The sequence below is a fragment of the Oncorhynchus nerka genome, linkage group LG1 (assembly GCF_034236695.1).
Source record: "Oncorhynchus nerka isolate Pitt River linkage group LG1, Oner_Uvic_2.0, whole genome shotgun sequence".
Lineage (NCBI taxonomy): Eukaryota > Metazoa > Chordata > Actinopteri > Salmoniformes > Salmonidae > Oncorhynchus > Oncorhynchus nerka.
The window spans coordinates 4,451,400-4,467,807 of NC_088396.1; the positions used below are offsets into that span (position 1 = coordinate 4,451,400).

Here is a 16,408-nt window from a genome sequence, read left to right on the forward strand (position 1 = left end):
TAACACTGTCAAATTATCAAATAACATCACAGGTAGGAGACTTCCGGTTGTTCAGAGTAAGACTTGCTCACTGGGCTGAGCAAACAAAGCCAGGGCAGAAACATTGCTATGTCAGGTTTGATTAAATCTGCTCCTCCAGTCTCAATGTAACTGGTTCATCTGCCCACTCTTCATTGGTATCCCAGCTGCCTGAACAATATCATGGCGAGGAGAGAGGACATGTTCTATTTCCCTTTCTCTCCTGGCTTATTGAAATAAGGGCTCGCAATCAGATTTAATTCAGCAAATGCACTATCCTACCCTCTGGGGTTCAGTGCATATGCCCAGTGTTTGAAAATGCATATTTAATGTGAAAATGGCCTTTCTCTCATCCATACTATTGACTCTCAAATGTAATGATGATTAGATGCAAATGAACAGGTTTGGGGCGGAATGTCAGACATCATATGGAGCGATGGTTAGAGGACGGGAAAGGGCAGGAATGGCATAATACACACACACACTTTTAAAAAAAAACAATTAATTTGCTGCTTTGTAGAGATTTCTACTTTCTTTAACTTTTAACATTGCTTTGGGAAAGGGACTGTATTTTATGTATAATATGTGCTGCATGGAGAAAATCATGCCTTTCTGAAATTAAAATGCATGACCCACCCTTAACACTTGAACCGCTAAAGCAGTCTTTTTTTTACGCTGCCATTTTTATTACGTCATTCCCCCTCTGTCCTTCACTTTTACTAAATAAGTCTATATAACACGCTGTAGGCGTTAGAATCACAATATCACAAACAGAACTGGAGTTCTGTCAGGACCTTTAGGAGGGCATGACATTTTTTTAAAAGGTTTTCACCCATTGTCCCTCCTTCTCCCAACATTAGGGCCTGCTTTGCTCCTTCTCCCAACAGTAGGGCCTGCTTTGCTCCTTCTCCCAACAGTAGAGCCTGCTTTGCTCCTTCTCCCAACAGTAGGGCCTGCTTTGCTCCTTCTCCCAACATTAGGGCCTACTTTGCTCCTTCTCCCAACAGTAGGGCCTGCTTTGCTCCTTCTCCCAACAGTAGGGCCTGCTTTGCTCCTTCTCCCAACAGTAGGGCCTGCTTTGCTCCTTCTCCCAACATTAGGGCCTGCTTTGCTCCTTCTCCCAACATTAGGGCCTGCTTTGCTCCTTCTCCCAACAGTAGGGCCTGCTTTGCTCCTTCTCCCAACAATAGGGCCTGCTTTGCTCCTTCTCCCAACAGTAGGGCCTGCTTTGCTCCTTCTCCCAACAGTAGGGCCTGCTTTGCTCCTTCTCCCAACAGTAGGGCCTGCTTTGCTCCTTCTCCCAACAGTAGGGCCTACTTTGCTCATTCTCCCAACATTAGGGCCTGCTTTGCTCCTTCTCCCAACAGTAGGGCCTGCTTTGCTCCTTCTCTCAACAGTAGGGCCTGCTTTGCTCCTTCTCCCAACAGTAGGGCCTACTTTGCTCCTTCTCCCAACAGTAGGGCCTGCTTTGCTCCTTCTCCCAACAGTAGGGCCTGCTTTGCTGCTTCTTCCGACAGTTGAAAGTGCAGAGCCCAGCTGATAATCATCCAGATAATTGCCTCGAAACCTAAACTATACCGAATCTAATTTCACACATATAACAGATGAAATAATTGAAGTAAAGTATTATGGGGGAGAATGGGGGAGTTGATGAGCGAGGGGAAGCGAACGATGCATAATTATGCAATCACCAATTGTGAAGTAAGAACAGAGAGGGCCATACTATTGTATTCATCCATTCTAATCATAATCTTAAAATGGTATGTACCCTATATCAGTCCACCGAATAAAATAAGTCTTATCTGTGTACTCTGGCATACTTGGAGTAGGCTACACAATGAGGGGGTGCAAGGGGAGAAATGTAACCATGGACAAGTTATACACCTCACTGTCTTAGGGAACACGTTTCTTGCAAAGAAAACAAGTCTATGAACAATGTGAGATGGGATATCGCTCCCTCTGTGCAAAATAAGGCACCTGCACAGCCGTTGTACTCCACAACGGTGCTGAAGAATGACAAGACAATGGGAATACAATAAAGGGAACAGAGTTAAGAGAAAACCAGAGACAACTTTGTTTGGTTGTAGAGCAAATTAATGTCTAAGTGTGTCACGCAAGTGAAAGATACGAAAACAGCTAAATGAAATCCAACTGATGCCATTGTGTGAAGATGCACACAATATAAGCACAAGCTGACAATCATTTACTCTTTGACTGCTGTCATATCGACACTTATATTCATTATAATTCTATTATAGCTTTTGTGCCGAGGCACTCCGCTAATAAAATTGATTGTCCACTTGAATTTGAGCTTTTTTACATATAGGCTACAGTAACATAAACTAACGAAAATCATATTGTGTTATTTGAAATAAAATGCTACTCATATTCTAATGTTCATAAACACAACCAAATGCCTACATTTTGATCTCACTCCTAGGACAGACCAGAGACTTAGATTTGTAATTTGGCTAACTGTTTTTCACCTCGAGCCATTATGTGTCAGCATTCTGATTATGATAGCGCACAGGGCTGTGGGCCTGAGGGTTGTTGGTTCGCCACCACTGTGGACCAGCTTACTCTCGGATCTTGACATCAATCTGATTTCAGTTCGCAACCCTGATAACTGGTTTTACACAAAATGACAGAATTGGAGCGGATTGTTGTAAGCCTATTTATCAGTTTGTCCTACCTTCATTGGGCAATATCATTCCTCTGTCACGTTCCTCTTTTACAATGTATTTCCAAATGTATGCACATAGCCTGTCTTGGAAAATTACCTTTAGGAGCAGTACGATTCGCATGCTAAAACAAATTAATATAGTCTATCAATGTTTATTTCCAGTCAATGTATATGTATATCTGATGTATATGTATATTTATACTGAACAAAAATATAAACACAACATGCAACAATTTCAACGATTTTACAGAGTTACATAGAAGGAAATCAGTCAACTGAAATAAATTCATTAGTCGCTAATCTATGGATTTCACGTGACTGGGCAGGGGCCACTGGGGAGCCAGGCCCAGCCAATCAGAATGAGTTTTTCCCAACAAAAGGGCTTTATTACAAACATAAATACTCCTCGGTTTCATCAGCTGTCCGAGTGGCTGGTCTCATACAATCCCATAGGTGAAGAAGCCGGATGTGGAGGTCCTGGGCTGGCGTGGTTACACATGGTCTGTGGTTGCGAGGCCAGTTGGACATTCTGCCAAATTCTGTAAAACAACGTCGGAGACTGCTTATGGTAGAGACGGGACATTAAATTATCTGGCGACATCTCTGGTGGACATTCCTGCAGTCAGCATGCCAAGTGCACGCTCCCTCAAAACTTGAGACATCTGTGGCATTGTGTTGTGTGACAAAACTGAGTGAATCAAGTGCACTATACAGGCCTGTGTGTTTTTGAGTATGGGTATATAGCCTGGCAGAGAGAGTGGAGCGGTATGCCAGTGTTCAAACGGACTCCAAGTGTTCACACACCCAGCTCTTCCAGACATTTGGCCGGCTGTCAGCGCAGAGCCAGACACAGCCTACAGGAGATAGGCAAATGACAGACATACACATGAGTCATACTGAGAGCGGGAGAGAGTGTGTGTGTTTGTGTTTTTGGGTGGGTAGGTGGGTGTGTATTGTTGTACGGGCCTGGCAAAGACTAGAGCAGTATGTCAGTGTACTCCCTCCCCTCACACACACACACACACACACACACACACACACACACACACACACACACACATGAAAGAGCAACCAGTGAAGAACAAACACCATTGTAAATACATCCCGTATTTGTTGATTAAAAAAAATATTTTGTAGTTTCACTATTAGCACGTCGTTACAACACTGTATATATACATAATATGACATTTGAAATGTCCCTATATTATGCCCCTATAACAGCTAATGGGGATCCTAATAAAATACCAAGAGTGAGCGTGTGAGGGGAGGGAGAAGGTGTGAACACTGGCATACTGCTTCACTCTCTCTGCCAGGTCCATATACCCTCACATCCACCAAACACACACACAGACAGAAAGTGAGACAGACCTGCCCATCAGCGCAGCGGATCTGACTTTGTTGACATAAGACAACACAGCACACATTTATTTACTTGAAAATTACTGCACCGAACATCTTAGCAAGATGTAAAATTGCACAGTTGGCTTGGCATCACAGCCCTATGGCCTTCTAGAGTTCCATTTGGTCTTTCCTTGGGGATGCCAATCGAGCCAGAGGAGGGTGAAGTGGGAGGAATGGATGAAAAGGGAGATAATTGCTATGCTTGTGATGCATGGTTGTATCACCTATACTTCAGTTAACTGCACCCATTGTTGGCTTAGAATAAAAGTTTGTATTAAGCTACCTAAATGGAAAACAAGACGAAGGGGTGTAGGTAGGGAGAAGGAGGAAAGGGGAGAGGAGGCATAGGACAGGTGTAGAATCAAGAAAGGAGGAAATGATAGGGAGGAGGGTAGAAGAGAGATGGGAGTAGAAGGAGGAGTAATGAAAACAGGGATAGGAGAAGGAAGAAAAATAGGATGGACGAGGTGTAGGTATATGAGAGAAATAACCATTCTCGACCATACGACTACTTATTTTAGAATTTTCACAGCAAGAATCAGGACACAGTGAATCACGGGTCAGGGAATACAAGTGCATGTTTTCTGTTCTAAACGTAGCTCATCCTTTTCAAAGATTGAACAGCACTGATTTGTTTTCTTACCTTTTCCCAATTCTCCCGAGAAAAGGTTGAACCTAAAAGTGTTGGTGGTTGTCTAATCTCTCTACCAAAACATTGTTAAAAGTTAACCGAAAGTAGAAATCTCTACAAAGCAACAAAGGAATCATGGCTCTTTAAAGGAAGGTATAATTGTATTCTGTAACAAAGTCTTCTGTGGCCTTTCTCCACTTTAATGGGTTCTTGTTGTGTATTAGTGTTGGGTTGACTCCCACATTATAGCAGTGCATTTTAATGGTGCCTTAGTCCCTCCGCAACAAAACACGGACAGATCATTGGAGGTTAGAAGTACATTATTTCTTTAGCTTCCGCCATCAAAATAATACAAATTCAAGGAAATGCTTGTATGTGTAGCATTTTAAGTTTTGGTTTCAATACATTTAACATTTTCTCTCAAATATTTACCACATCGAAGTTCATGATCCAACCGTAAAATGTATTTCATGTTGTGGTTGTTGATTGTATGTCTGTATTCTTATGCAGATAGTCAAATATCAATATCCCACTTACTGTGGAGGTTTGAGCTTAACCATTCACATCTAATTTACGACAGTGAAGGTTTATAGAGCGATTTCAGTGCCAACAGAAATTTTATTTGAATTCTATAGTTTTTCCGTTGTATAAGGATATGGAATTTTATATTTTTTCATTTGGAATGCACAATTTGAATCATTGCATTCATGAATTTAACTTCTATTTCATGATTTGAAACTGATTTTAACGAATATTGCATTCAGTTTTAAAAATCAATTTCAATTGAATATTCAAATGCAATATTTATACAGCATTTATAGAGTAAATTCAGTTTCAGTATGGTAGATATGGTAGATTGCATTCATTGTCTGTGAATCAAGTTTACAAACTATAATTTCAAGTTTATCGAAGTTCCTCATATTCAATTTCTCAGATGCATTCAGTTTTCAAATTTAGTTATCACATTCAGATTCAAAACCAGAGACAACATCCTGGTACTTTGCCAGCCAGGAAAGGTAGATCAGAACATATAGAATCAAACGCTCTCTGTGGTAAACAGAAGCTTCTGGCGGATTCTGAAGCCAATGTGGCAGTTCCTATGAATTTGTCTCTAGCATTTGAACCGTTTTGGTTTGAACCAGATCTCCTGGATATCACAAGGCTGTGTTAGCCACTTAGCTAAAGCCTATAGGGATAAGTTCAGGAAGTTCATGTAAAGGACAACATGCTGCCTACTTGACAAGTACCTCTTTCCCCTGTTTCATCTAATACCGAGATGCGAACCTTGAACCGCTGCCTCGCAAATGCATGTAACCACCATTCTGAAGCGTTCCAACCCGTCGTGCTATTAAAAAGGGCCTTCTTCAATTGTGCAAGGCTGAGGAGTAAGTTTCACCGATCCCCATCTGCTACACTAAGTCTTCAAGATCCAGTAAGGTTACTCATCAAAAGAGCGTAGTCTGGTGATACATGCTTATGTGATTAGCAACCTTGCCTGAGACGTGAAGGCGTGTTAGTTTGACGTGTTAGTTTGTGTCCAGTGGAGGTTGGTGACGTTTAAGATGAGGGACAATTATGAAAAAAATGTATGAGCACGGCCTTATTTCTATTACAGCATATTGGATGATTGTCATTCCTATTCCATTCCTCCAGCTCAATATAACATCGATAGGTTAGGCTACTACATGATACATAAACATTTTCCCTATACCCATCATGAGGTTGCTACAACCTAGATTATGAATTTAAGTTTACAACGTAGCTACACAGGTCGAGAGACAAATTGGAGTAATGGTGGCAGACTGACATATTCAATACCGCCTTGCAGACTCTTGCCTGTATGTAGCTGATCTAGGGTGTAATCATTAGTCCAAACAGTTGCAATTGAGAGTTTCTATTCGACAAATTCAGGTATGTCTATTCCTGTTTCCTTTCCGTTTGCTTCCGTTTAAGAAATGCTTTTCAACAGAATCGACAGAATGAATACACCCCTGATCACCTGATCACCACTTCCATAGCAGCCACATACAAACAGCCTAATCACTTTTCTCATTGTATAATTCCTGCCTGCATCTCTCCTCTTCTCATCTTTTCCCTTCGCTTGTGGACTTCAGTGCACAACACAACAGCTGTCTGTGACCAGGTGAAAAAACCTTTCCAAGCCAAACCTTCATACATAACTACTAACCACTACACAGCCTACATCTTGATCACTATATTAGCTAACGTCATAGTCAACATAGCTACTAGAACTAAAGCGGTAGTAAACCCAATACAATAATGTAGTACAGTGTACAGCAAGCAGTTTAGCAGTTACACCGGCAGGCCACGGTGGCAATACATTAATAAAACCAAAAGCTTACCTTGACGTGGAAGAGTTCCAGTGCTGGATAGCCTAAGCCAGCTAGCTAACATAGTACCCCTCTCTGTTTGAGCCGAGCGTTTAAGTAGGCTAAACTAGCCAGCTTGCATTCGTTAGCTAAGTGAAAGTGAAACAAATACAACAAAATACTGCAGGCTCTCTCTCTCGCTTCTCATTTTTTTAAAGAAATGTATTTGTTCAAATATTGTCTTTCTCTTTGGGTCAACTACTCACCACAACTTATGCACTGCAGTGCCAGCAAGCTGTAGCTTATGCTTTCAGTAATAGATTTATTCTCTGATCCTTTGATTGGGTGGACAACATGTCAACTTATTTTTTTACCTTTATTTAACTAGGCAAGTCAGTTAACTTCTTGCGTCGAGCCATCCCGGATCCGGTATCGTGACTACAGCCTCAAGCTCATTACCATAACGCATTGTTAACTATTCATGAAAATCGCAAATGAAATGAAATTAATCTATTTGCTCTCAAGTTTAGCCTTTTGTTAACAACACTGTCATTTCAGATTTTCAAAATATGCTTCTCAACCATTGCAAACAAGCATTTGTGTAACAGTATTGATAGCTAACGTAGCATTTAGCGTAGCATTTAGCGTTAGCATTCAGCAGGCAACATTTACACGAAAAAACAGAAAAGCATTCAAATAAAATAATTTACCTTTGAAGAACTTCAGATGTTTTCAATGAGGAGACTCTTAGATAGCAAATGTTCAGTTTTTCCTGAAAGATTATTTGTTTAGGACAAATCGCTCCGTTTTCTGCGTCACGTTTAGCTACAAAAAAAAACTGTATCCAGGATTGTGTAAATCTATCCGCAAGCTCATTAGCATAACACAACGTTAACTATTCATGAAAATCGCAAATGAAATGAAATGAATCTATTTGCTCTCAAGCTTAGCCTTTTGTTAACAACACTGTCATCTCAGATTTTCAAAATATGCTTCTCAACCATTGCAAAACAAGCATTTGTGTAACAGTATTGATGGCTTTTTTTTCCACAAAAACCATAAAAGCATTCACCATAAAAGCATTCAAATAAAATCATTTACCTTTGAAGAACTTCAGATGTTTTCAATGAGGAGACTCTGTTAGATAGCAAATGTTCTGTTTTTACAAAAAATATTATTTGTGTCGACTAATCGCTCCGTTTTGTTCATCACGTTTTGGGTAAGGAAAAAAATAAAATAAATAAGTCATTAAAACGCGAACTTTTTTCCAAATGAACTCCATAATATCGACAGAAACATGGCAAACCGATGTTTAGAATCAATCCTCAAGGTGTTTTTCACATATCTATCGACGATAACTGCCACGATGGATTTTTACTTTCTCTTCTGAAGAAATGGAACACGCATGGACTTACAGATTACGCACACAGGACACCGGGCGGGACACCAGGTAAATGTAGTCTCTTATGGTCAATCTTCCAATGATATGCCTATAAACACGTCACAATGCTGCAGACACCTCGGGGAATAGACAGAAAGGGCGGGCTCATTCCTGGCGCATTCACAGCCATATAAGGAGACATTGGAACACAGCGCCTTCAGAATCTGGGGCATTTCCTGTATGAAAGTTAATCTTGGTTTTGCCTGTTGCATTAGTTCTGGGGCACTCACAGATAATATCTTTGCAGTTTTGGAGACGTCAGAGTTTTGTCTTTCCAAGGCTGTCAATTCCATGCATAGTCGAACATCTTTTCGTGACAAAATATTGCGCTTAAAACGGGCACGTCTTTTTATCCAATGACACAGCGCCCCCATAGGTTCAAGAGGTTAAGAACAAAATCTTATTTTCAATGACGGCCTAGGAACAGTGGGTTAACTGCCTGTTCAGGGGCAGAACGACAGATTTGTACCTTGTCAGCTCAGGGATTTGAACTTGCAACCTTCCGGTTACTAGCCCAACGCTCTAACCACTTGGCTACCCTGCCGCGCTTCAAGAGCTCTGATAGGTTGGAGGACATCCTACTGTAGACCTTCATTGAAAAACAGTGTTTTAATCAATTATTTGGTGATGTAAAAAAACATTTTGTATAGTTCTATCTAAAAATGATCATGTTTTTAATGTTTGACTATTTTTATTTTGATGAAATTCACTGAGGAGGATGGTCCTTGCCTTCCTCCTCTGAGGAGCCTCCACTGTGCTAGACGTGTTAGTTTCAAGTGTCCAGCAAGGGTAGTTAATATAAAGGTAACATGACTGACTGGGTTAAGATTGTGTTACCCTGCTGATTGTGTTGAAGTGTAACACAGGTGGTCCATTTGCATTTACTGGCGCACAGGAGACCTGTGTTAGAACCCCATCAGTCAAACAAACACATGTCTTCAGGTCTCAGGCAAGGTTTCTCATCACATGCATGAATCACCAAACCACCTATGTTGCACTTTCACTAAATGGGCTGCACAGATCCTTTTGCTTATATTTGCCACAGAAAGTGTTGTTGCTGTGAAGTAGGCCTGATTTCAAACCCAGTCAGTTAGTTTGGTGCTGTGATCTTTGAGTATGTGTTTGACCAGATACAATGCTATTTTATTGTAAACAAATTGACAACAGACTCTCATTACACTTATAGGAAGGACATTTAACGAGCACGGCACTTACACAAATGGCTGATGATTGGCTGTTTTGTTAGACTTCAGTGTGACTTTTGACATTATCGATCATGGTCTGCTGCTGGAAAAATGTATGTGTTATGGCTTTACACCCCTTGCTATATTGTGGATAAAGAGTTACCTGTCTAACAGAACACAGAGGGTGTTCTTTATTGGAAGCCTCTCCAACATAATCCAGGTAGAATCAGGAAATCCCCAGGGCAGCTGTCTAGGCTTTATTCAATCTTTACTAATGACATGCCACTGGCTTTGAGTAAAGATGCTCAACACTATACACATCAGCTACTACAGTGTGTGAAATGACTGCCACACTTAACATAGAACTGCAGTTAGTTTCAGAATGGGTGGCAAGGAATAAGTTAATCCTAAATATTTCAAAAACTAAGAGTATTTGGGACAAATCATTCACTAAACCGTAAACCTCAACCAAATCTTGCAATATATAATGTAGAAGTTGAGGTGAATAAACTGTCAAAACTTGTTGATACAGCAGTAGCTAAGATGGGAGAAGTCTGTCCATAATATTGCGCTATTCTGCCTTTTTAATATCACTATCAATAATATTAGTAATATGAATGCATCTACGTTTGAATATACAAAACTTTGATCAACTTTAAATTATAGTTTGCAAACTTGTTTCACAGACATTTAATGTAATATCTACCATGTTGAAACAGAATATATACAGTGCCTTCGGAAAGTATTCAGACCCCTTGACTTTTTCTACATTTTGTTACGTTACAGCCTTATTATAAAATTGTTGATCTACACACAATAACCCATAATGACAAAGCAAAAACAGGTTTTTAGAAATAACTGAAATATCACATCAAATTCAAATCAAAAATCAAATTTATTTATATAGCCCTTCGTACATCAGCTGATATCTCAAAGTGCTGTACAGAAACCCAGCCTAAAACCCCAAACAGCAAGCAATACAGGTGTAGAAGCACGGTGGCTAGGAAAAACTCCCTAGAAAGGACAAAACCTAGGAAGAAACCTAAAGAGGAACCAGGCTATGTGGGGTGGCCAGTCCTCTTCTGGCTGTGCCGGGTGGAGATTATAACAGAACATGGCCAAGATGTTCAAATGTTCATAAATGACCAGCATGGTCGAATAATAATAAGGCAGAACAGTTGAAACTGGAGCAGCAGCACAGTCAGGTGGACTGGGGACAGCAAGGAGTCATCATGTCAGGTAGTCCTGAGGCATGGTCCTAGGGCTCAGGTCCTCCGAGAGGGAGAAAGAAAGAGAGAAAGAGAGAATTAGAGAGAGCATACTTAAATTTACACAGGACACCGGATAGGACAGGAGAAGTACTCCAGATATAACAAACTGACCCTAGCCCCCCGACACATAAACTACTGCAGCATAAATACTGGAGGCTGAGACAGGAGGGGTCAGGAGACACTGTGGCCCCATCAGATGACACCCCCGGACAGGGCCAAACAGGAAGGATATAACCCCACCCACTTTGCCGAAGCACAGCCCCCACATCACGAGAGGGATATCTTTAACCACCAACTTACCATCCTGAGACAAGGCCGAGTATAGCCCACAAAGATCTCCTCCACGGCACAACCCAAGGGAGGGCGTCAACCCAGACAGGAAGATCACATCAGTGACTCAACCCACTCAAGTGACGCACCCCTCCTAGGGACGGTATGAAAGAGCGCTAGTAAGCCAGTGACTCAGATGCAGAGAATCCGAGTGGAAAGAGGGGAACCGGCCAGGCAGAGACAGCAAGGGCGGTTCGTTGCTCCAGAGCCTTTCTGTTCACCTTCACACTCCTGGGCCAGACTACACTCAATCATATGACCCACTGAAGAGATTTCAGTAAAGACTTAAAGGTTGAGACCGAGTTTGCATCTCTCACATGGATAGGCAGACTATTCCATAAAAATGGAGCTCTATAGGAGAAAGCCTTGCCTCCAGCTGTTTGCTTAGAAATTCTAGGGACAATTAGGAGGCCTGCGTCTTGTGACCGTAGTGTACGTGTAGGTATGTACCGCAGGACCAAATCAGAGAGAGAGGTAGGAGCAAGCCCATGTAATGTTTTGTAGGTTAGCAGTAAAACCTTGAAATCAGCCCTTGCCTTGACAGGAAGCCAGTGTAGGGAGGCTAGCACTGGAGTAATATGATCACATTTTTTGGTTCTAGTCAGGATTCTAGCAGCTGTAGTTAGCACTAACTGAAGTTTATTTAGTGCTTTATCCGGTAGCCGGAAAGTAGAGCATTGCAGTAGTCTAACCTAGAAGTGACAAAAGCATGGATAAATTTTTCTGCATCATTTTTGGACAGAAAGTTTCTGATTTTTGCATTGTTACGTAGATGGAAAAAAGCTGTCCTTGAAACAGTCTTGATATGTTCTTCAAAAGAGAGAATAGGGTCCAGAGTAACGCCGAGGTCCTTCACAGTTTTATTTGAGACGACTGTACAACCATTAAGATTAATTGTCAGATTCAACAGAAGATCTCTTTGTTTCTTGGGACCTAGAACAAGCATCTCTGTTTTGTCCGAGTTTAAGTAGAAAGTGTGCAGCCATCCACTTCCTTATGTCTGAAACACATGCTTCTAACGAGGGCAATTTTGGGGCTTCATCATGTTTAATTTAAATGTACAGCTGTGTGTCATCCGCATAGCAGTGAAAGTTAACATTATGTTTTTGAATGACATCCCCAAGAGGTAAAATATATAGTGAAAACAATAGTGGTCCTAAAACGGAACCTTGAGGAACACCAACATTTACAGTTGATTTGTCAGAGGACAAACTATTCACAGAGACAAACTGATATCTTTCCGACAGATAAGATCTAAACCAGGCCAGAACTTGTCCGTGTAGACCAATTTGGGTTTCCAATCTCTCCAAAAGAATGTGGTGATCGATGGTATCAAAAGCAGCACTAAGGTCTAGGAGCACGAGGACAGATGCAGAGCCTCGGTCTGATGCCTTTAAAAGGTCATTTACCACCTTCACAAGTGCAGTCTCAGTGCTATGATGGGGTCTAAAACCAGACTGAAACATTTCATATACATTGTTTGTCTTCAGGAAGGCAGTGAGTTGCTGCGCAACAGCCTTTTCTAAAAATGTTGAGAGGAATGGAAGATTCGATATAGGCCGATAGTTTTTCATATTTTCTTGGTCAAGGTTTGGCTTTTTCAAGAGAGGCTTTATTACTGCCACTTTTAGTGAGTTTGGTACACATCCGGTGGATAGAGAGACGATTATTATGTTCAACATAGGAGGGCCAAGCACAGGAAGCAGCTCTTTCAGTCGTTCAGTTGGAATAGGGTCCAGTATACAGCTTGAAGGTTTAGAGGCCATGATTATTTTCATCATTGTGTCAAGAGATATAGTCCTAAAACACTTGAGTGTCTCTCTTGATCCTAGGTCCTGGCAGAGTTGTGCAGACTCAGGACAACTGAGCTTTGAAGGAATACGCAGATTTAAAGAGGAGTCCATAATTTGCCTTCTAATAATCATGATCTTTTCCTCAAAGAAGTTCATGAAATTATTACTGCTGAAGTGAAAGCCATCCTCTCTTGGGGAATGCTGCTTTTTAGTTAGCTTTGCGACAGTATCAAAAAGGAATTTCGGATTGTTCTTATTTTCCTCAATTAAGTTGGAAAAATAGGATGATCGAGCAGCAGTAAGGGCTCTTCGATACTGCACGGTACTGTCTTTCCAAGCAAGTCGGAAGACTTCCAGTTTGGTGTGGCGCCATTTCCATTCCAATTTTCTGGAAGCTTGCTTCAGAGCTCAGGTATTTTCTGTATACCAGGGAGTTGTGTTCTTATGAGAAATGTTTTTAGGGGTACAACTGCATCTATGGTATTGTGCAAGGTTAAATTGAGTTCCTCAGTTAGGTGGTTAACTGATTTTTGTCCTCTGGCGTCCTTGGGTAGACAGAGGGATTCTGGAAGGACATCAAGGAATCTTTGTGTTGTCTGTGTATTTATAGCACAACCTTTGATGTTCCTTGGTTGGGCTCTGAGCAGATTATTTGTTGTAATTGCAAACGTAATAAAATGGTGGTCCGATAGTCCAGGATTATGAGGAAAAACATTAAGATCCACAACATTTATTCCGTGGGACAAAACTAGGTCCAGAGTATGACTGTGACAGTGAGTAGGTCCAGAGACATGTTGGACAAATCGATGATGGCTCCAAATGCCTTTTGGAGTGGGTCTGTGGACTTTTCCATGTGAATATTAAAATCACCAAAGATTAGAATATTATCTGCTATGACTACAAGGTCCGATAGGAATTCAGGGAACTCAATGAGGAACAATGTAGATGGCCCAGGAGGCCTGTAAACTGTAGCTATAAAAAGTGATTGAGTAGGCGGCATAGGTTTCATGACTAGAAACTCAAAAGACGAAAACGTAATTTTTTTTTGTAAATTGAAATTTGCTATCGTAAATGTTAGCAACACCTCCGCCTTTGCGGGATGCACTGGGGATATGGTCACTAGTGTAGCCAGGAGGTGAGGCCTCATTTAACACAGTAAATTCATCAGGCTTAAGCCATGTTTCAGTCAGGCCAATCACATCAAGATTATGATCAGTGATTAGTTCCTTGACTATAATTGCCTTTGAAGTAAGGTATCTAACATTAAGTAGCCCTATTTTGAGATGTGAGGTATCATGATCTCTTTCAATAATGACAGGAATGGAGGAGGTCTTTATCCTAGTGAGATTGCTAAGGCGAACACCACCATGTTTAGTTTTGCCCAACCTAGGTCGAGGCACAGACACGGTCTCAATGGGGATAGCTAAGCTGACTACACTGACTGTGCTAGTGGCAGACTCCACTATGCTGGCAGGCTGGCTAACAGCCTGCTGCCTGACCTGCACCCTATTTCATTGTGGAGCTAGAGGAGTTAGAGCCCTGTCTATGTTGGTAGATAAGATGAGAGCACCCCTCCAGCTAGGATGGAGTCCGTCACTCCTCAGCAGGTCAGGCTTGGTCCTGTTTGTGGGTGAGTCCCAGAAAGAGGGCCAATTATCTACAAATGTTATCTTTTGGGAGGGGCAGTAAACAGTTTTCAACCAGCGATTGAGTTGTGAGACTCTGCTGTAGAGCTCATCACTCCCCCTATCTGGGAGGGGGCCAGAGACAATTACTCGATGCCGACACATCTTTCTAGCTGATTTACACACTGAAGCTATGTTGCGCTTGGTGATCTCTGACTGTTTCATCCTAACATCGTTGGTGCCGACGTGGATAACAATATCTCTATACTCTCTACACTCGCCAGTTTTAGCTTTAGCCAGCACCATCTTCAGATTAGCCTTAACGTCGGTAGCCCTGCCCCCTGGTAAACAGTGTATGATCGCTGGATGATTCGTTTTAAGTCTAATACTGCGGGTAATGGAGTCGCCAATGACAAGAGTTTTCAATTTGTCAGAGCTAATGGTGGGAAGCTTCGGCATCTCAGACCCCGTAACGGGAGAAGTAGAGACCAGAGAAGGCTCGGCCTCTGACTCCGACCCGTTGCTTAATGGGTAAAACCGGTTGAAAGTTTCTGTCGGCTGAATGAGCGACACATTTACATAAGTATTCAGATCCTTTACTCAGTAATTTGTTCAAGCACCTTTGGCAGTGATTACAGCCTCGATTCTTCTTGGGGATGATGCTACAAGCTTTGCACACCTGTATTTGGGAAGTTTATCTCGTTCTTCTCTGCAGGTTCGGTTGTATGGTTGGATCGGGAGTGTTGCTGCTCAGCTATTTTCAGATCTCTCCAGAGATGCTCGATCAGGTTCAAGTCCGGGCTCTGGCTGGGCCACTCAAGGACATTCAGAGACTTGTCCTGAAGCCACTCCTACATTGTCTTGGCTGTGTGCTTAGGGTCGTTGTCCTATTTGAAGGTGAACCTTTGCCCCAGTCTGAGGTCCTGAGCACTCTGGAGCAGGTTGTCATCAAGGATGTCTCTGTACTTTCCTCCGTTCATCTTTGCCTCGATCCTGACTAGTCTCCCACTCCCTGCCGCTGAAAAAGATCCCCACAGCATGATGCTACGACTGCCATGCTTCACCATAGGGATGGTGCCAGGATTCCTCCAGATGTGACACTTGGCATTCAGGCCAACAAGTTCAATCTTAGTTTTATCAGACCAGAGAATCTTGTTTCTCGTGGTCTGAGAGTATTAAGGTGCCTTTTGGCAAACTCCAAGCGGTTTGTCATGTGCCTTTTACTGAGGGTTGGCTTCTGTTTGGCCACTACCATGAAGGCCAGATTGGTGGAGTGTTGCAGAAATGGTTGTCCTTCTGGAAAGTTCTCCCATCTCCACAGAGGAACTATAGCTCTGTCTGAGTGACCATCAGGTTCTTGGTCACCTCCCTGACCAAGGAACTTCTCCCCTGATTGCTCAGGACATCCAGCTCTAGGAAGAGTTGGTGGTTCTATACTAATTCAATTTAAGAATGATGGAGGCCACTATGTTCTTGGAGTTCTTCAATGCTGCAGACATTTTCAGATCTGTGCCTCGACACAGTCCTGTTTCGGAGCTCTACGGACAATTCCTTCGACTTCATGGCTTGGGTTTTGCTTTGACATGCACTGTCGACTGTGGGACCTTATATAGGCATGTGTGTGCCTTTCCAAATCATGTCAATTCAACTGAATTTACCACAGGTGGACTCTCAAGTTGTAGAAACATCACATGGATGATC

At 42.0% G+C, this 16,408-nt stretch overlaps 1 protein-coding gene across 2 annotated transcripts in view; it reads left to right on the plus strand.

The window, feature by feature from the left end:
* The window catches only part of nalcn (sodium leak channel, non-selective), a 291,484-nt gene that overhangs the window by 58,797 nt on the left and 216,279 nt on the right, over window positions 1–16,408 (plus strand). The gene's annotated exons all lie outside the window — the stretch shown is intronic.